The 21,825-nt window shown below is 38.7% G+C and overlaps 1 protein-coding gene across 8 annotated transcripts in view; it reads right to left on the bottom strand.

The window, feature by feature from the left end:
* Window positions 1-21,825, bottom strand: part of CEP57L1 (centrosomal protein 57 like 1) — a 68,234-nt gene that overhangs the window by 43,640 nt on the left and 2,769 nt on the right. Inside the window, exons 2-3 of one of the 8 annotated variants that reach the window (XM_064289551.1) lie at window positions 18,976-19,020; window positions 18,573-18,633 (exon numbers count right to left, since the gene is read on the bottom strand). The exons of 6 other annotated variants lie outside the window; for them this stretch is intronic. The gene's annotated coding sequence lies outside the window, so the exon portion shown is untranslated. The remainder of the gene's footprint in view (window positions 1-18,572; window positions 18,634-18,975; window positions 19,021-21,825) is intronic. One more of the 8 variants, XM_023542979.2, reaches the window with a different exon arrangement.

The following is a 21,825-nucleotide window of genomic DNA, read 5'->3' as shown; positions in this document are numbered from 1 at the left end:
TCATTGCTGATACCAGATAAATCTTGACTGAAAGAAAGCAATACCAGAAAGATGTTTACCGGTGTTTTGACTACACAAAGGCATTCGACTGTGTGGATAACAAATTATGGATAACACTGTGAAGAATTGGAATTCTAGAACACTTAATTGTCCTCATGCAGAACCTGTACGTCGATCAAGAGGCAGGTGTTCAAACAGAACAAGGGGATACTGCTTTAAAATCAGGAAAGGTGTGCATCAGGGTTATAGCCTTTCACCATACTTATTCAATCTATATGCTGAGCAAATAATCCAAGAAGCTGGGCTATATGAAGAAGAAAGTGGCATCAGAACTGGAGGAAGATTCATTAACAACCCGTGATATGCAGATGACACAACCTTGCTTGCTGAAAGAGGACTTGAAGCACTGATGAAGATCAAAGACTACAGCTTTTAGTATGGACTGCACCTCAACATAAAGAAAACAAAAATCTTTACAACTACCAATAAGCAACATCATGATAAACGGAGAAAAGATTTATGTCGCCAAGGATTTCATTTTGCTTGGATCCGTAGTCAACATCCATGGAAACAGCAGTCAAAAAATCAAATGACGCACTGCATTGAGCAAATCTGCTGTAAAAGACCTTGTTAAAGTGTTAAAAAGGAAAGATCTCACCTTGAAGGCTAAAGTGCACCTGATCCAAGTCATGGCGTTTTCAATTTTTTCATATGCACATGGAAGCTGGCCAATGAATATGGAAAACTGAAGTACTGATGCCTTTGAGTTATGGTGTTGGTGAAGAACACTGAATATACAGTGGACTGCCAAAAGAAGGAACAAATCTGTCTTGAAGGAAGTCCAGCCAGAATGATCATTAGAAGCAAGGATGGCGAGACTTCATCACATGTACTTTGGACATGTTATCAGGTGGGACCAGGCCCTGGAGAAGGACATCATGCTTGAAAGAGTAGTGAGTCAGTGAAAAAGAAGATTGACACAGTGGCTGCAACAATGGGTTCAAGCATAATAATGATTATGAGGGTGGCGCAGGACCTGGCAGTGTTTCATTCTGTTGTACATAAGGTTGCTACGAGTGGGAACCAACTCGGCAGCACCTAATGACAAACAACAACATATAACTAAAGCTACAATTAACGAAGTTAAAAGCCCTGCACTAGCCTGAGAGAAGATAACAGCAACAAAGATAACAGATAAAAGATTAGTACCAAAAATACAGAAATAACTCATATTCTAAAAACAGTAAGAAACAGCTCAGTTAATAAAAAGACAAAAGATAGTAACAGAAGTTAACAGGAGAAAAAACATGAATTGTCAAGACCAAAGATAGTCAACTTGACTAGTTAATTAAGAAAATGCAAATTAAAACAAGTTATTTCATACCAATTATACTGACGAAAACTTAAAATCCTGTCAATATCAAGCTTTAGCAAAGATGTGGAAAAAAAGAAATTCTGAGAAGCTGCTGGTGGGAGCGTAAACTTGAACAAAATTTTGGAGGACAGTTTGAAAACTGTGAGGCTGTATATTTACCCTATAAGGAGCCCTAGTGGCACAGTGGTTAAGTGCCTGGCTGCTAACTGAAGGGTCATCGGTTTGAATCCACAAGCCGCTCTGCGGGAGAAAGATGTGGCAATCTGCTTCTGTGAAGGTTATGGCCTTGGAAACCCTATAAAGCAGTTAAGCTCTGTCCTATAGGGTCTCTATGAGTTGGAACTGACTCAACGGCAACAGGTTTGGTTTGTTATATACCCTATAACTCAGCAATTCTACTTCTCGGTACTTGTGAATGGGCCCTAGAGAAAATGGCAAATGTTCACTTGGAGATATGTATAATGATATCCATTGTAGCGTTGTTTGCCCTAGAAAAAAAAAAATAACACAAATATCCATGAATAGGGGAACGGATAAGTAAATTATGCCAGACTCACACAGTAAGGTACGCTACAGCAGCTAAAGTAAATATACTAGATCTATGTTTAGCAACATGTTTAGGCTCTGAAAACATACTGTTGTGTGAAAAAGCAAGTTACAGAATGATAGGTACCAGTAAGATGCCTTTTATGTATAAATAAAACATAAAAACATTACTGTATCAAGGCACTTGCAAAATATATGTAATATTTTATTTCATTAAAAACAAAGCAAATAAGGCAAAATGTTAACATTTGTTCATTTAAGGGGGTAGGTATAAGGGTGTTATATTTTATTTTTATTTGATATATTTAACAATTTTTTTAAATGATACAAAATTTTAACATCTTACCTCTATACATATACATTTTCATGTAAAATAAGTGGATAAGGAAAATGAGAGCAGATAAATCAGATGAAGCCAGCAGTGGGACTAGTTTATAAAATTCATGTCACAAATTGTGTGCGTGTATATATATGTGTGTGTATATATACATATACATGCGTGTATAAAACTATATGTATATAAATAAAAAAAATTTTTTTATATGTATATACATACACACTAGGGGTAGGTCACAAATCTTTCAATAAGCATAAAATGAATATAGATTTAGTAATTACGGTTTTAAAATTTTATCCATTAAAATACGCTGGAAATACTAGAAATTTTGACATACAAAGCACAGTACAGTAAATTTGGAGATACCAAAGGCAGAAAAACTGGAGAAAATATTAAACAGTATTCGTTTACTCCTAAAGGAGGGAGGCAAAATAACATGGAAAAAAAGATAACCATATTGTTTCAGAAAGCAGGCTTTTAAAAGACTGAAAAGAACATAAATCAATCTTGTTAAGAAAATCTTAAAAATAAAAACTAAAGATTCAAAATTAAAAAGCCCTTATAACTCATCTGGGTATCACATACACAGAAAAAGGAACAAGCCATTTTTCAAATAAGCCAAAATAAAAAACACTAAGTAAGCATTTGGAGGCAAAGCTGCTTATGTTACTAAATCATAAATAATTAGGACAATTTCCTTAAAAGCCTTAAAAAGGAAGTCAGTCATTTTATAAGGGTATAGTTCAGGTTCAGATGGCTTCAGTATTTCACAGCATACGAGGGTCAAACTACTGGAGTGAAAACACAAGTAGATTGTGCAAACCTGTATGATGAGGTAGAAAGTAGCAAACAAACGGCAATGTGGACAAGCACCAAGGTAATTCAATTGGAGAAAAATATTCCTAATTGTAGGAAGTATCCTTGACTAGCAATCTGCACTTACAGCACTCAGCCAATTGCACATGTTCACAATACATAACAGTAACACAGCACTGAAATGGACTCCAGTCTCCTAACGTGTTCCAGATAATGCTCTTGTTGGCCCCCTCTCTTGGCTGTCTTCTAGCCTCTTTCTCAAGGAACAATTTTGAAGGGCAACATTTACATACTTGTAAAGATTCAGTGTACTGATTTTTTTTTCATTCTTTAACAGGTCAAAATAATTAACAATTTCAGATCCAGCAGAAAGCTTAATAAAAATCTAGTCCAACGCCCTTTCTGTTACAGATAAAGACTTTGAGGCCCAGAAAGGTCAAAAGGCTTTCTAAAAGTTACATAGAAAAAAGAGAGCTCCGGTCAAGCCTGCAATCTGTTATTGTGGATAATGTTCAAATATAAAGCTATGATGGACTTGGGGAGTTATCAAGTTGATTCAGTCCTGTTAGCCGTTGAGTTGGGCTACCATTAGGTATCAAAAAACGCTTTTGGACATTGAGAGACATTAAACACAATGAGGGTACAAAGAAAGAATTTAGCTTAAGTTTTGATTCTTGCATTTTAAACAAAGTGTAAAGTGTGAGGCTAAGAAACTGAGGCTCATGAGATGGCACCTCAAGAGTGCAAAAAACCTTACTGCTCAGAAGGCAGAATATTGAACATTTGATCTCGAAAGCCTAAGTACATACTAAAAAAAAAATTTTTTTTGTAATGACAAAAAATCTACAGCACTAACAACTCCCACTTATTGCATACCCACACTTTTTGGGTAAAGAGTTTAAGAACAATAGCTTTTGATTTCAGGAGGTCGGGCCAAAATGACAGAATAGCCAGGTGCTTCCGGTGATCCTTCTTACAACAAAGACCCCAAAAAAACAAGTGAAACGATTGTATTTATGACAAACTAGGAGCCCTGAACATCAAAGGCAAAGTTAGAAAATGGACTGAGCTGCAGGGGGTGGGAGAGTCAGTTCAGAAGCCAAGAGGAGTTGCCGGACCTGATTTGCCGGGATCCCTCAGGCACCATTCCCAGGAGCGGCTGTGGAAGGCTGGTGGTAGCATTCGGCCACAGTTTCCTCAAGAAGAAGCAGCCAGCCACACAGCCTACTCACACCTCTGGAAACGGAGAAGAACGGTGCTCTCAGCAAAAGCTAAGTACTTGCGTATAATTTTTCCGCGCCCCCCGTTCCCAAGCTGGCTTCAGAGGCTGTTGATTTCCCTGGGCCTGAGATAGGTCCTGTTGAGTGCCTGGAGCCATTCTCCCAGCCCCGAAGAAGGAATAAATTTGCAACTGGGGGAAAAGATAATTTGCCAGCTCCACTAACCTTCAGAGCTCCGGACAGAAGCAGCCCGTCTAGGCCCTGCTGGCAGACTGCAACTGTTTCAACTGTGCAGTGGAGAGGTGGGTGTTTGATGACTAACACCAAGTTGCCTATTAAACGGGGTCCTCATCTACCCACATCAGGGGCCTAAGGACTGGTGGCTCTACTCAGGTTACGAAGCCACCCATGACAGGGGTCCAAGGATAACTGGTACCTCCCAGTCCCTACAACCAAAAGCACTGGTTGCCCATGGTCCATCTGTAGAACCCACCCACCTGTATGCTCTAGGGAAGAGGGATGCGCTTTACTCAGAGTCACATGGGGGACAATTCTAAGCCCCCTGCCTTGTTCAGAGCATTGGAACCCCTGCTGAAATCAGATACCAGTACCTACACTAATCACCCTGGCCCCTCTAAGACTGTAGGACTGAGCCTGTACCACACACTTGATGACCAGCTACCTGGACACCTAAGCTGAATTCATACAAGAAAAGTAAATCGACTCCTACACTGATATACCTGATAATAGCTCTAACCATCTGGTGACAGGACATCAGAGCTTCAAAGGCAAAAATAATCAAGCTAGGTCACACAAGCAACCCATCTGGGCATATCAAAACAAAACAAAGAAAGAAGCTAGGATACAATAAACAAACATAAGATAAACTAATACAATAATTTATAGATGGCTCGGAGACAACAGTCAATATCAAACAACATAAAGAAACAGACCATGATCGCTTCAACAAGCTCTCAAAACAAAGAATCAAGGGATCGTCTAGATAAAAGTGCCTCCCTGGAATTACCAGGTGCAGAATACAAAAGGTTAATGTGCAGAACCCTTCAAGACATCAGGAAGGAGATCAGGCAAAGTACTCAGAACAAGCCAAAGAACACACAGATGAAACAGTTGAAAAAATTAAAAAGGTTATTCAAGAACATAATGAAAAATTTAATAAGCTGGAAAAATCCATACACAGACGGCAATCAGAAATTCAGAAGATTAACAATAAAATTACAGAAGTAGACGACTCAATACAAAGTCAGAGGAGCAGAATTGAGAAAGTGGAAGGCAGAATTTCTGAACTTGAAGATAAATCACTTGGCACTAATATATTTGAAGAAAAATCAGATAAAAGAATTAAAAAAAATGAAGAAACCTTAAGAATCATGTGGGACTCTACCAAGAGAAATAACCTACGAGTGATTGGAGTACCAGAACAGGGAGGGAGAACAGAAAATGCAGAGAGAATTGTTGAAAATTTGTTGGCAGAAAACTTCCCTGATATCATGAAAGATGAGAAGATACCTATTCAAGATGCTCATCGAACTCCACATGAGGTAGATTTTAAAAGAAAGTCACCAAGACATATTATAATCAAACTTGCCAAAATCAAAGACAGAGAATTTTAAGAGCAGCTAGGGATAAACAAAAAGTCACCTACAAAGAAGAGTTAATAAGAATAAGCTTGGGCTACTTCGCAGAAACCATGCAGGCAAGAAAGCAATGCGATGACTTATATAAAGCACTGAAGGAAAAAAATTGCCAGCCAAGAATCATGTATCCAGCAAAATTGTCTCTCAAACATGAAGGTGAAATGAGGACATTTCCAGATAAACAGAAACTTAGAGAATTTGTAAAAACGAAACAAAAACTACAAGAAGTACTAAAGGGAGTTCTTTGGTTAGAAAATCCATAATATCAGGTATCAACCCAAGACTAGAACAATGGGCAGAGCAATCAGAGGTCAACCCAGACAGAGAAATCACAAAAATAAATCAAGATAAAAAAATGCTCACAACAGGGAAACAGCGATGTTATTATGTAATAGAAGAAAACATTAAAACAAGAAAGAGGGACTAAGAAATGTAGTTATAGATCTTCCAAATGGGGAGGAAGACAAGGGGATAGAAAGAAAATTAGGTTTAAACTTAGAAAAACGGGTAAATATTAAGGTACTCACAAAGGAGACTAACTATCCTACTCATCAAAATAAAACACAAGAAAAAAAAAAAGAAACTCAGCAGAAACAAAAACGAGTAAGATGGAAAGACAATATATAAACTACTCAGCACAAAAAATTAAGTGGGAAAAAGGAACTGTCAACAACACACAAAAAAAGACATCAAAATGACAGCACTAAACTCATACCTATCCATAGTTACACTGAATGTAAAGGGACTAAATGCACCAATAAAGAGACAGAGAGTCCCAGAGTGTATAAAAAAACAAGATCCGTCTATATGCTGCCTATAAGAGACACACCTTAGGTTTAGAGTCACAAATAGTCATGGGATGGAAAAAAATGTATCAAGCAAACAACAATCAAAAAAGAGCAGGAGTGGCAATATTAATTTTTGACAAAATAGACTTTAAAGTTAAATCCACCACAAAGGATAAGGAAGGACACTATATAATGATTAAAGGGACAATATATCAAGAGGATATAACCATACTAAATATTTATGCACCCGATGACAGGGCTGCAAGATACATAAAACAAACCCTAACAGCATTGAAAAATCAGATAGACAGCTCCACGATTATAGTAGGAGACTTCAACACAGCACTTTTGGTGAAGGACAGGACATCCAGAAAGAAGCTCAATAAAAACTTGGAAGAGCTAAGTGCCACAATCAACCAATTTGACCTAATAGACATATACAGAACACTCTACCCAAAGCAGCCAAGTATACTTTCTTTTCTAGTGCACATGCAACATTCTCTAGAATATACTACATATTAGGTCACAAAGTAAGCCTTAGTAGAATTCAAAACATCGAAATATTACAAAGCATCTTCTCTGACCGTCAGGCACATAAAAGTAGAAATCAATAACGGAAAAAGCAGGGAAAAGAAATCAAACACTTGGAAACTGAACAATACCCTGCTCAAAAAAGACTGGATTATAGAAGACATTACGGATGGAATAAAGAAATTCAGAGAATCCAATAAGAATGAAAACACTTCCTATCACAACCTTTGGGACACAGCGAAAGCAGTTCTCAGAGGTCAATTTGTATCAATAAATGCACACATACGAAAAGAAAGGGCCAAAATCAAAGAATTATCCCTACAACTTGAACAAATAGAAAGGGAGCAACGAAAGAAACCCTCAGGCACCAGAAGTAAGTAAATAATAAAAATTAAAGCAGAACTAAATGAAATAGAAAACAGAAAAACAATTGAAAGAATTAACAAGACCAAAAGCTGGTTTTTTGGAAAAAATCAACAAAATTGATAAACCATTGGCCAAACTGACAAAAGAAACACAGGAGAGGAGGCAAATAACCCGAATAAGAAATGAAATGGGCGATACTAGAACAGACACAACTGAAATTAAAAGAATCATATCAGATTACTATGAAAAATTGTACGCTAACAAATTTGAAAACCTAGAAGAAATGGATGAATTCCTAGAAACACACTACCTACCTAAACTAACACAAACAGAGGTAGAACAACTAAATAGACACATAACAAAAGAAGAGATTGAAAAGGTAATCAAAAAACTCCTAACAAAAAAAAAAGCCCTGGCCTGGAAGGCTTCCCTGCAGAGTTGTACCAAACTTTCAGAGAAGAGTTAACACGACTACTACTAAAGGTATTTCAAAGCGTAGAAAAGCAAGGAATACTTCCAAACTCATTCTATGAAGCCAGCATATCCCTGATACCAAAACCAGGTAAAGATACCACAAAAAAAGAAAATTACAGATGGATATCCCTCATGAACTTAGATGTAAAAATCTTCAACAAAATTCTAGCCAACAGAATTCAACAACATATCTAAAAAATAATTCATCATGACCAAGTGGGATTCATACCAGGTATGAAGGGATGGTTCATCATTAGAAAAACAATTCATGCAATCCATCAAATAAATAAAAAATGAGAATCACATGATTTTATCAATTGATGCAGAAAGGCATTTGACAAAGTTCAACACCCATTCATGAAAAAAACTCTCAGCAAAATAGGAATAGAAGGAAAATTCCTCAGCGTAATAAAGGGCATTTATACAAAGCCAATAACCAACATCATCCTAAACAGAGAGAGTCTGAAAGCATTCCCCTTGAGATCGGGAACCAGACAAGGATGCCCTTTATCACCGCTCTTATTCGACACTGTGCTGGATGTCCTAGCCAGAGCAATTAGGCTAGATAAAGAAATAAAGAGCATCCAGATTGGTAAGTAAGACGTAAAAGTATCTCTATTTGCAGATGACATGATCTTATACACAGAAAACCCTAAGGAATCCTCAAGAAAACTACTGAAACTAATAGAAGATTTCAGCAGAGGATCAGGATACAAGATAAACATACAAAAATCAGTTGGATTCCTCTACACAACAAAAAGAACATCGAAGAGGAAATTACCAAATAATACTATTTACAGTAGTCCACAAGAAGATAAAATACTTAGGAATAAATCTTACCAGAGATGTAAAACGCCTATGCAAAGAAAACTACAAGACACTACTGCAAGAAACCAAAAGAGACCTACATAAATGGAAAAGCATACTTTCCTCATGCATAGAAGACTTAACATTGTAAAAACGTCTATTCTACCAAAAGCCATCTATTGATACAATGCAATTCTGATCCAAATTCCAATGACATTTTTTAATGAAATGCAGAAACAAATTACCAACTTCATATGGAAGGGAAAGAGGCCCTGAATAAGTAAAGCATTACTGAAAAAGAAGAACAAAGTGGGAGGCCTCACTCTATCTGATTTTAGAACCTATTATACTGCTACAGTAGTCAAAACAGCCTGGTATTGGTAAAACAGATACATAGACCAATGGAGCAGAACTGAGAATCCAGACATGAATCCATCCACTTATGAGCAGCTGATATTTGACAAAGGCCCAAAGTCAGTTAAATGGGGAAAAGGCAGTCTGTTTAACAAATGGTGCTGGCATAACTGGATATTCACCTACAAAAAAAAGAAACCAGACCCATACCTTACACCATGCACAAAAACTAACTCAAAATGGATCAAAGACCTAAATATAAAATCTAAAACGATAAAGATCATGGAAGAAAAAATAGGGACAACACTAGGAGCCATAATACATGACATAAACAGTATACAAAACATTACTAACAATGCAGAAGAAAAACTAGATAACTGGCAACTCCTAAAAATCAAACACCTATGCTCATCCAAAGACTTCACCAAAAGAGTAAAAAGACTACCTACAGACTGGGAAAAAGTTTTTAGCTATGACATTTCTGATCGGCGCCTGATCTCTAAAACCTATACGATACTGCAAAAAACTCAGCTACAAAAAATCAAATAAACCAATTAAAAAATGGGCAAAAGATATGAACAGGCACTTCACTAAAGAAGACATTCAGGTAGCTAAAAGATACATGAGGAAATGCTCACGATAATTAGCCTTTAGAGAAATGCAAATCAAAACTACAATGAGATTCTATCTCACTCCAACAAGGCTGGCATTAATTCAAAACACACAAAATAATAAACGTTGGAGAGGTGTGGAGAGACTGGAACACTTATACACTGCTGGTGAGAATGTAAAATGGTACAGCCACTTTGGAAATTGGTTTGGCACTTCCTTAAAAAGCTAGAAATAGAACTACTGTACGAACCAGCAATCTCACTGCTTGGAATGTATCTTAGAGAAATAAGAGCCTTGACATGAAAAGATATATGCACACCCATGTTCACTGCAGCACTGTTTATAATAGCAAAAAGATGGAAGCAACCAAGGTGCCCATCAATGGATGAATGGATAAAGAAATTATGGTATATTCACACAATGGAATACTATGCATTGATGAAAAATGATGACTCCACAAGACATTTCATAACATGGAGGAATCTGGAAGGCATTATGCTGAGTGAAATTAGTTACAAAAGGACAAATATTTTATAAGACCACTATTATAAGGACAAATATTGTATAAGACCACTATTAAAAGAACTGGAGAAATAGCTTAAACAGAGAAGAAAATATTCTTTGATGGGTATGAGAGGGGGTAGGGAGGGAGGGAGGCAGATGAATTTCCACTAATTAGATAGCAGATAAGAACTATCTTAGGTGAAGGGAAAGACAACACACAATACAGGAGAGGTCAGCACAAGTGGACTTAACCAAAAGCAAGTCTCCTGAATAAACTGAATGCTTTGAAGGCCAGCGTAGAAAGGGTGAGGGTCTGGGGACTATGGTTTCAGAGTAAACCGAAGTCAACTGGCATAATAAAATCTATTAAGAGAACATTCTGCATCACACTTTGGAGAGCGGCGTCTGGGGTCTTAAACGCTAGCAAGCGGCCATCTAAGGTGCATCAATTGGTCTCAACCCACCTGGAGCAAAGGAGAATGAAGAGCACCAAAGACACAAGGTAATTATGAGCCTAAGAGACAGAAAGGGCCACATAAACCAGAGACTACATCAGCCTGAAACCAGAAGAACTATATGGTGCCCAGCTACAACCAATGACTGCCCTGACAGGGAACACAACAGAGAACCCCTAAAGGAGCAGGAAAGCAGTGGGATATACACCCCAAATTTTCATAAAAAGACCAGACTTAATGGTCTGACCGAGACCAGAAGGACCCCAGTGGTCACAGTCCCCAGACCTTCTGTTACCCAAGATAGGAACCCTTTCCCAACCCAACTCTTCAGACAGGGATTGGACTAGGTAATGGGAAAGAAAATGATACTGGTGAAGAGTGAGCTTCTTGGATCAAGTAGACACATGAGACTATGTTGGCATCTCCTGTCTGGAGGGGAGATGGGAGAGCAGAGGGGGTCAGAAGCTGGGCGAATAGACACGAAAAGAGAGAGTGGAGGGAAGGAGTGTACTGTCTTATTGGGGGAGAGCAATTAGGAGTATGTAGCAAGGTGTGTATAAATTTTTGTATGAGAGACTGACTTGATATGTAAACTTTCACTTAAAGCACAATAAAAATTAAAAAAAAAAAAGAACAAGAGCTTTGTCTGAAGGCAGAATACACACAGTTTCCAGTTCTGGCTCTGCCACTAATTAGTTATGTGTTTTGGAGCAAGGTATTTAAACTCTGAGCCTTATCTGTAAAAATGGGGCTAATAATAGTAACTATTTCATAAGGTTGTTGGGAGACTTAAAATTAGACAATGCATGTAAATGACCTAACGCAGTACCTCCAGGCACAAGTAGTCACACTATGAATATTAGCTGTTGTTAATAATGATAACTATTAAATTATATATACGTTTGAGATAGGGCATAGGAAAACAAATATACACATAAACAGAAGAAATGGTGCCAAGCACTTAGTGCGTTACATATATTATCTGTGTTTTGTTTAAGAAGTCTATACGGTAGGTAGTCAGCCAGTGTGCCAAGAAGTATTTTGGGAGTACCATGTGTGAATCAGTGTTTAAGGCACTGCGAGTACAGTGGGAAACAAGACAGAGTCTTGAAGGAGCTTATACTCTTGGGGAAGGGCAGACAATAGCATAAAACGAGCAAATATGTTCAAGTGGATAAATGATGCGAAGAAGATTGGGATGGTCAGGTAAGGCCTCTCAGAAAGATTTTGAGAGTAGTCCAGAACAATGAAGAGGCACCATGTGAAAATCAGGGAAGGGCGTTCCGAGTAGAAAATAATAGCACATGCAAACATCCTAAGTTTGGTATATTAAAAAAACAGAAATGTAAAAATGGATAATAGTATGTATGGTGTTTTATAGACAAAGAAAATTGTTTTTTCAGGTGCCACTGAGTTGGTTCCGACTCATATGCATACCTATACAGCAGAATGAAACACTGCCGAGTCCTGTGCCATCCTCACAATCACTGCTGTTTAAGCCCACTGTTGCTGCCACTGTGTCAATTCATCTCAACAAGGTTCTTCTTTTTCGCTGACCCTCTACTTTAGCAAGCATGATGTCCATCTCCAGGGACTGGTCCTTCCTGATAACATGTCCAAAGTACGTGTGATGAAGTCTGGCTATCCTCGCTTCTAAGGAGCATTCTAGCTGTACTTCTTCCAAGGCAAATTTGTTTTTTCTTCTGTAAGTCCATGATATATTCAGTATTCTTTGCCAACACCATAATTCAAAGGCACCATTCTTCTTCTGTCTTCCTTACTCATTGCCCAGCTTTCATATGCATACGAGGCAACTGAAAACATCATGGCTTGGGTCAGGCATGTACCTTAGTCCTAGAAGTGACAGCTTTGCTTTTTAACACTTTAAAGAGGTCTTTTGCAGATTTGCACAATGCAATACATCATTTGATTCCTTGACAGCTGCCTCAATGAGTGTTAATTGTGGATCCAAGTAAAATTCAATCCTTGACAACTTCAATCTTTTCTCCATTTATCATGCTGCTGCTTACTGGTCCAGTTGTGAGGGCTTTTGTTTTCTTTGTGTTCAGGTGCAGTTCATACTGAAGGCTGTAGTCTTTGATCTTCATCAGTAAGTGCTTCAGGTTCTCTTGACTTTCAGCAAGCAAAGTTTTGTTATATGCATACTGCAGGTTATTAAGTAAGTCTTCCTCCAATCCTGATACCATGTTCTTCTTCACATAGCCCAGCTTCTTGGGTTATTTGCTCAGTATACATTATGGTCTACTATGCTGGGAACAACAAATTGATGAGGAATGGCTTGCATTGTCAAAAAGAACATTTCAACATCTATCCTGAAGTACAACGCTGTCAATGATAGGATAATATCCATACACCTAAAATGAAAATCAGTTAATAAGACTATTATTCAAATTTATGCACCAACCACTAAGGCCAAAGATGGGAAATAACTGAAGGTTTTTACCAACTCCTTCAGTCTGAATTTGATCAAACAGGCAATCAAGATGCATTGACAATTACTGGTAATTGGAATGCAAAAGTTGGAAACAAAGAAGAAGGATCAGTAGTTGGAAAACAGAAATGATACAGGAGATTGCATGATAGAATTTTGTAAGACCAACAACTTATTCATTGCAAATATCTTTTCAACAACACAAACAGCGACGACTATACATGTGACCTTGCCAGATGAAATATACTGGAATCAAATCGACTACACCTGTGGAAAGAGACAATGGGAAGGCTCAATGTCATCAGTCAGAACAAAGCTAGGGGACGACTATGGAACAGACTATCAATTACTCATATGCAAACTCAAGCTGAAGCTGAAGAAAATTAAAACAAGCCCTTGAGAGCCAAATTATAACTTTAAGTACATCCCACCTGAATTTAGAGACCATCTCAAGAACAGATTTGACGCACTGAACACTAATTACTGAAGACCAGAAGAGTTGTGAAATGACATCAAGGACATCGTACGTGAAGAAAGCAAAAGGTCATTAAAAAGACGGGAAAGAAAGAAAAGACCAAAATGGATACCAGAAGAGGCTCTGAAACTCACTCCTGAACAGAGTAGCTAAAGTGAATGCAAGAAATGGTTAAGTAAAGGAGCTGAACAGAAGATTTCAAAGGGCAGCTCAAGACGACAAGGTAAAGTATTACAATGAAATGTGCAAAGACTTGGAGTTAGAAAATCAAAATGCAAGAACATGCTCTGCATTTCTCAAGCTGAAAGAACTGAAGAAAAAAGTAAAACCTCAAGTTGCAGTACTGAAAGGTTCTATAGGAAAAATACTGAACGACTACGGAAGCATCAAAAGAAGATGGAAGGAATACAGAGTCACTGTACCAAAAAGAACTGGTCGATGCGCAACCACTTTAGGAGATAGCATATGGTTAATAACTAATGGAACTGAAGGAAGAAGTCCACGCCTGCACCGAACGCATTGGCAAAAAACAAGGCTCCAGGAATTGACAGAGTACCAATTCAGATGTTTCAACAAACGGGTGCAGTGCTGGAGGTGCTCACTCGTCTATGCCAAGAAATTTGGAGGACAGCTGCTTGGCTAACTGGAAGACATTCATATTTGTGCCCATTCCAAAGAAAAGTGATCCAACAGAATGTGGAAACTGTCAAACAATATCATTAATATCACAGAGAAGTAAAATTTTGCTGAAGATAATTTTTTTACAGGTATGGCATTAACTAAACATGGTGTTTTTAATAACATCCATAACAAAACCAGATACTGAGTTCTTGCTGAAGAATATATCAGCTCTTATCATTTTGTTTTATAAGAAATTCCTAATTGCTGTTATTTTTTCTTATGGAAACTTTCCCCAATTAAGAATTTTAAAAATGCAAAATAGTATTATCAAAGGTGTAAGTTTGAGAAAAATGAAATATAACTCAAGGATCTCATTATGAAGCCTTAGAAAATGGCAAGAATAATAAAACTAAAAATAATAGGATTACAAAAACTAGCACTTTTCAGCTGAACTATAAAGCACTTTAGAAATATTTTATTAATCTCAAACAAATTGAAGGACAAATATTATTTTACATAAAGATGATAATTTTAAAAGATACTATTTCTTGAGTGCCCAACATATACCATATACTAATCTAAGAACCTTACATTATTGTTAGGTGCTGTCAAGTTGGCTCCAACTCATAGAAACCTTATGTATAACAGAATGAAACATTGCCTGGTCCTGTACCATCCTCACAATAGTAAATATGTTTGAACCCGTTGTTGCAGACACTGTGTCAATCCATCTCACTGAGGGTCTTCTTCTTTTTCACTGACCCTCTACTTTTCCAAGCATGATGTCCTTCTCCAGCAACTAGTCCCTGCTGACAGCATGTCCAAATTACGAAGTCTGGCCATCCCTGCTTCTAAGGAGCGTTCTGGCTGTACTTCTGCTAAGACAGATTTAGGTGTTCAGTCTTCTGACCCAACACCCAAACCCAAGGCTGACAGTCCTTGGTATATGCAATATTCTTCGCCAACACCATAATTTAGATGTGTTGATTCTTCTTCGGCCTTCCTTATTCATAGTCCAGCTTTGGCACATGAGGCAATTGAAAACACCATGGCTCAGGTTAGGTGCACCGTAGTCAAGAACTTTACATATATGCCACTAAATCTTCCTAATAGCCTTGGCATGGTAGGTATTATCATCCTTTTACAGATGAGAAAACTAAGACTCTCTCATCTCCCATATCCAAGGCTTAATGATGTTAAACATCTGGCCAAATTCACATAGCTAGAAAGAGATGGAGCTGGGATTCATGCCCAAGATTTTGTGACTCCAACGTCCATACTCTTCTCACTATTTGAACATATAGCAGCTATATCTCATGACAGTTATAGTTTCATGTATAGAAGCCATTCAGAAGCAGTACTAGTTATCAGTCACCTGAATGAACCATAGGTCCCTCAAACAACATGATTAACATGTCCAAACTTGGACTCTTTACCTCTCCATCCCAAGACTGGTCTTCCTATTAAATTTCCTACTCCGAGTAATGGAAGGAATTACTCTTCACCATCTGGGTAGGAGTCACCCCAGACATCTTCCTTTTTTATCTCCTACAACCAGAGAGTCACTAAATCCTGTCGATTCTACCTCCTTAGCATTGCCCTTTCCTCATTATCTCTCTCACTGACCTTCAGCTACTTCCCTATCTCTATTCCTCTTCACTGTTCAGCCAACCTTCTCCAAACAACTTTATATTCCGTGCAGATAGCACGCTTCAAAAGGGCATACTTTGTATGCTGCTATAAATAATTTTATTATTTATACCATTAGTGTCAAGTGTAGAGTCTGTCCATGATAGGTTTTCAGAAAGTGCTGAACAAATGAAAGAATATATCTGGTTTCCATCTCTATACTCTCCTGCAATTGCAATGAAAAAGACCACTAATGAATTTCTGCTAGAACTACTGCCTTCCTTACTAATTAAAACCCAGATCCTACAAGGTTGACAATGAAAGGAGAATCTCTACACGTGGAAAGGCAAGAGATCCGTGAGTTCCAGTTCTTGTCCACAACATTCACTTTCCCCTGGGGGGTTGTTATTATACCTGTACCTCCTCACTGGCCTCACTGTGAGGACGGTACTGCTCTCCTAATAATGTTCTATCACTATGTAACCCTCTCCCTTATATTTCCCTTGGTACAGCGAAGACAGTCGTAACATTTCAATAAGACTTCTCCAAGACTATTTTTGGTTGCTATCAGTCGATTCCGGCTCATGGTGACCCCATATATGCAGAGTAGAGCTGCTCCGTAGGGTTTTTAGTAATCTGCCCAACCTTTCAGAAGTAGATCACCAGGCCTGTCTCCCGAAGTATCTCTGGTGGGTTCAAACCGCCCACCTTTTGCCTAGTAGCCTAGCACTTAACTGAGCCACCCAGGGACTCTGAAGCTAGAAGATAATAAAAGGAGAAAAAGCACAGACACCAACAGGAAACCAGGTGGCATATCTTAAGTTACAATTCTCTCTCTGGTGCTTTTAGACCCTATTCTATCCCTGCCCCTGATCTACCTTCAACTGGTGAGCACTATTTTAGCACCCGCCACCCAATATTCCATGCTTACATGTCCCCTCCTTAAACACTAAAGCTTAGAAAGAGAAGTCCAGAGATCCAGAGTTCCCTCCTTCATTTTCCTAAATCCTTTTATCCAAGTTGTAATTTCCTAATCTGGAACCTAACTTTTTGGCAGAGATTGAACATGGGAAATGCCAGCCCTTGAGGAAATACTCTCATATCCACAGGGAGCATGGTTTTACCTACAGGCCACTCCAGGCTAATCAGTCTTTATCTCAGTGCAGCACAGTAATTCAATTAATACAGGAACATATGCCAGATGCATAAATTGTAGCAAAACCAAAACTAAACCAAACCCAGTACCACCGAGTCGATTCCGACTCATAGCGACCCTATAGGACAGAGTAGAACTGCCCCATAGAGTTTCCAAGGAGCGCCTGGTGGATTCGAACTGCCGACCCTTTGGTTAGCAGCTGTAGCACTTAGCCACTACGCCACCAGGGTTTCCTGTACTGTAGCAGAAACTACTAATTATCAAACCACGCAGAAACTTTAGCGTTCTTAACATGTTGCTAACATTCTGCAGTACTGACCAGCCATTCCTTCTTGAAATTTTCAGATTTCTTGGTTACCCCTTTTCCTGGTTATCCTCTTCCTTTTCTGGTTAGTTTCAGACTACTCAAGCTCTTCTTCAGCATTAGCTCCCTAGTAAATTTCTTTGTACCCATATCTATAGTACAGTTCTGTGAGAGCCAGAACTAGACAGGACTGCCTTGTTTTTCTGGGTCTTGCGAGTTTTCTGCCTTTCACAGGGTGTAGTCTTAACATTTTTCTATCACTCTCTATTACACTGTGGAAAATATTTGAATTTTCCTTCTCTGACAGGTTTCTGCCTTACACAGGTTCCAGCTTTCACAGGTTTTACTGTATAACGCTAACATAGTGTTTAAGAGTAGGCTTTGGATCAGTTCTAACATTTTCTTGCTACGTGAGGATAAAATAAGATAATGTATGCAAAGTATTTAACAGAGTGCCTGGAACATATGAGCATTTAATATATTAAAGCTTAAAAGCAAAATATCCCTATATGTTGATAGTTTCGAAATACGTATCTGTAGCTCAGACCTCATTGCTGAGCTCAAAATCAATGTACCCCCAAACGATACATGCTGTTCGTGTTGTCAGGGACCCACAGAGTTGTTCCCAACTCATAGTGACTCTATAGAACAGAGTAGAACTGCCCCACAGAGTTTCCAAGGAGCAGCTGGTGGATTTGAACTGCTGACCTTTTGGTTAGCAGCTGTAGCTCTTAACCACTGAGCCACTAGTGTGGGGTCTAGGGAAACTGGGAAATAAGATTACCCTCTGAGGGCTAAATTATAAATCAGTGTAGGGTAGAAATCAGCTCAGAGACACACAACACAATAATGGGCCAGAGCAGATATATGCAAAGTTAGCTTTCTGGCTCTAAGACCAAAAAGCTAGGCTTCAATATGAATATATTAACATATTTAAAAAGAAAGAATGTGTTCAAAAAGAAGTTTGTCTGAAATGGAAACAGAGAAAAAGCAACTTAAAGAGGCAAAAATTGGAAGAACACTCTAGAGGCAGTTAAAGATCTATTGGCAGGCTCTCATAGTTTAATGCTATTAAGTGATCACATCATATACCTAATTTCCTTTGTTTTGATTCCAAGTTCCCAGGCAACCTGCTGATTCCGCAGTAATTTTCCTACAGAGAGAACACCCTGGTCAGAGAATCAGTATGCTAATCACTTGGCAAATACCTCAAAGTATATTAGTAAATTATTATCAATAGTAGTTGTCTTCAAGTTGATCCCAACTCATGGTGACTCCATGTGGGCAGAGTAGAACTGCTCCACAAGGTTTTCAAGGCTGTGATCTTTTGGAAGCAGACTGCCAGGTCTGTGTCTTCCGATGCACCTCTGGGTGGATTCAAACTGTCAACCTTTTGGCTAGCAGGCGAGTGCTTAAGCACTTGCACCACCCAGGGACTCCTACTGGCATCCTGGTAAATTCATTAATCACCTGTGTCACTCTTATAAATACTTACAGTAAAACTTGCGAAAGCCAGATGGAACCTGTGTAAGGTGGAAACCTGTGAGAGAAGGAAAGCTCAAATATTTTCCACTAAAACAATCAACAGAAAAGTGGTAAGACTGCACCCTGACAAAGCTGGAAAACTTAAGAGACCCAGAAAAACAAGGCAGTCCTGTCGAGTTCCAGCTCTCACAGGCTTCATTGTACCTCCAAGTTTCACAAACACTGGTACACTAGCGAGACTGTGTTTCTGTGCGCACAATACTTAGGAACTCTGGTGTATAGTGAATTCATCAATGAATTTCATAATGAATACTACTCTATGAAGTGTCTTGGAGACCAACCAGCTTTTTCCTTGATTGCAGCACTATTCATTTAAAGCAACAGCATCCTTTTTTTTCCTTTACATATACAATGTCCTACTGACTACCTTTAAACTGAATGAGGTACACAGGAACATGGTAAAAATATTATCATATCCTATTTCAAAAGATCTCTTTAAAGTGTTAAAAAGATGTCACCTTGAAGGCTAAGGTGTGCCTGACCCAAGTCATAGTGTTTTCAATCACCTCATATGCATGCGAAAGCTGGATGATGAATAAGGAAGATTGAAGAAGAATTGATGCCTTTAAATTGTGGTGTTGGCAAAGAATACTGAATATACCATGGACTGCCAAGAAAGTGAACAAATCTGTCTTGGAAAAAGTACAACCAGAATGCTCCTCAAGAGCAAGGATGGTGAGGCTATGTCTTACATACTTTGGACATGATGTCAGGAGGGATCAGTCCCTGGAGAAGGACATCAAGCTTGGTAAAGAAGAGGGTCAGCAAAAAAGAGGAAGACCCTCAATGAGATGGACTCACACAGCGGCTGCAACAATGGCCTCAAGCATAACAACAATTGTGAGGATGGCGCAGGGCAGGGCAGTGTTTCGTTCAGCTGTACACAGAGTTGCTAAGAGTCGGAAATGACTCAACAGCACCTAACAACAACATTTTATGAGAGCGAACACCACAATTCACCAGTAATAAAAAATTTTGCTCTCTTTCAAGACCAAATGTCTAAAATGTTTTCATTATAAAGTACCTTCTTCCATACTTGAGTTACCTTGTGTTTTTGTAATCAATAGGTAACTGTTCAATACCTCTGAAAGTTCTGTGACATGCTAGGTGCCAGGCACTGGAGCCAGAGCTGGAGATACAATGACAAGCAAAAAAAAAAGCACAGGCATTACTCTAGAGTGCATAAGGTTTACTGGAGTTGAATGCATTTTAATCATATTACCACACACACCATTGTAAAACTGCATTTGTAACATACTAGCAAGTAAAGGTATACAGTACAATAAGAGTGTATTTATTATATGGACATTCTTAGGAAGACTTCTCTGATAAAGCGATTTTTGAGGTCAGATCTGTAGAAAAAGAGTTAATGAGTCAAAGAATGAGACTAGAACAGTCTGGACAAAGAAAGCAGTAACAAAGGTGCTGCATCCATACTCACTGTCTCCAGTTCTCCCATTTGCTCTTGAATAAAACACGCAGCTTTTGTATCCTTTACTTCACCAAAACTGCTCTCATCAAGGTTTCTGATGACCTCTACATTATTAAATGCAGTGGTCAATTATCAGTGTTCATCTTACTTGGCCAAAAGCAGCATCTCACACAACTTATCAATTTTTCCTCCTTCATCACTTTCTTCACTTGGCTTTCTAGGACACCACACTCTGCAGTTCTCCCTCTTCACTAGCCACTCCTTCATATTTACTTTTGCAGATTACCCCAAATCGACCTAAATTCTATGCCTCCTTCAGTGATCTTAACTATGCTTGGTCTTTAATTACTATTGAAACACTAATGAAACCTGAAATTTTCTCTCTAGCCCAGGATCTCTCCCCTCAGCTTCAGACTCATTTATCCAACTGTCTATTCCACGCCTCTACGTGAATATCTTATAGGCTTCTCAAAAATAACATGACCAAAACTAAACTCTTGATCTCCCAATCAATCCCCCACCAGCACAAACCACACAGACACACATCTGTTTCATCTACAGACTTTCTTATGATAGTAAATGGCATTTTTTTCCTTCTAGTTGCTCAGATTAAAAACTTTGGAGTCATCTTTGACTCTTACTCTCACAAGTCACATCCAATTTGTCAGTAAAACCTGTTGGCTATATCATAAAAACATATCCAGACTCTGGTCCTCTTCTGCCTCCACTGTTAACACCCTGGTCCAACCCACCTCCCATCATTTCTCACCTAGATTTTTAGTTTAGCTTCCTAACTAGTCTCTCTGCTTGTACCCTTACTCCCCCATGGTCTATACGCAAAACAATTCAAATGAAGTAATTCTTGAAAAAAAAGTTGGATTGTGCCCTCATTTGCTTAAAACTGTCCAATGGCTTCCCATCTCAACCAAAAAGCCAATGTCCTTTCAATCACGTACATCATCTCCTACCACTACCCTCTTCTTCTGTGACCGTGTGTTGCTGCATTTCCTGTTCTCATCATGTTCCAGCCACATTTGTCTCCTTTCTCAAATGTGCATGAGGAAGGGGCATTGGTGGTTCAGTGGCAGAATTCTCACCTTCCATGCAGAAGACTTGATCCTATTTCCAGCCAATGCACCTCATGCATAGCCACCATCAGTCTGTCTGTGGAGGCTTATGTGTTGCTATGATGCTGAACACGTTTCCGTGGAGCTTTCTGATTAAGATGAACTAGGAAGAATGGCCTGCCAATCTACTTCTGAAAACCAGCCAATAAAAACCCCACAGATCATGATGGTTCGATCCACAACTGATGATGGATATGATGCAGGACCGAGTGTTTTGTTCTGTCATGCATGGGGTTTCCAT

Source organism: Loxodonta africana, chromosome 1, assembly GCF_030014295.1.
Source record: "Loxodonta africana isolate mLoxAfr1 chromosome 1, mLoxAfr1.hap2, whole genome shotgun sequence".
Classification (NCBI taxonomy): Eukaryota; Metazoa; Chordata; class Mammalia; order Proboscidea; family Elephantidae; genus Loxodonta; species Loxodonta africana.
This window is presented reverse-complemented; position numbering and strand designations above follow the sequence as displayed.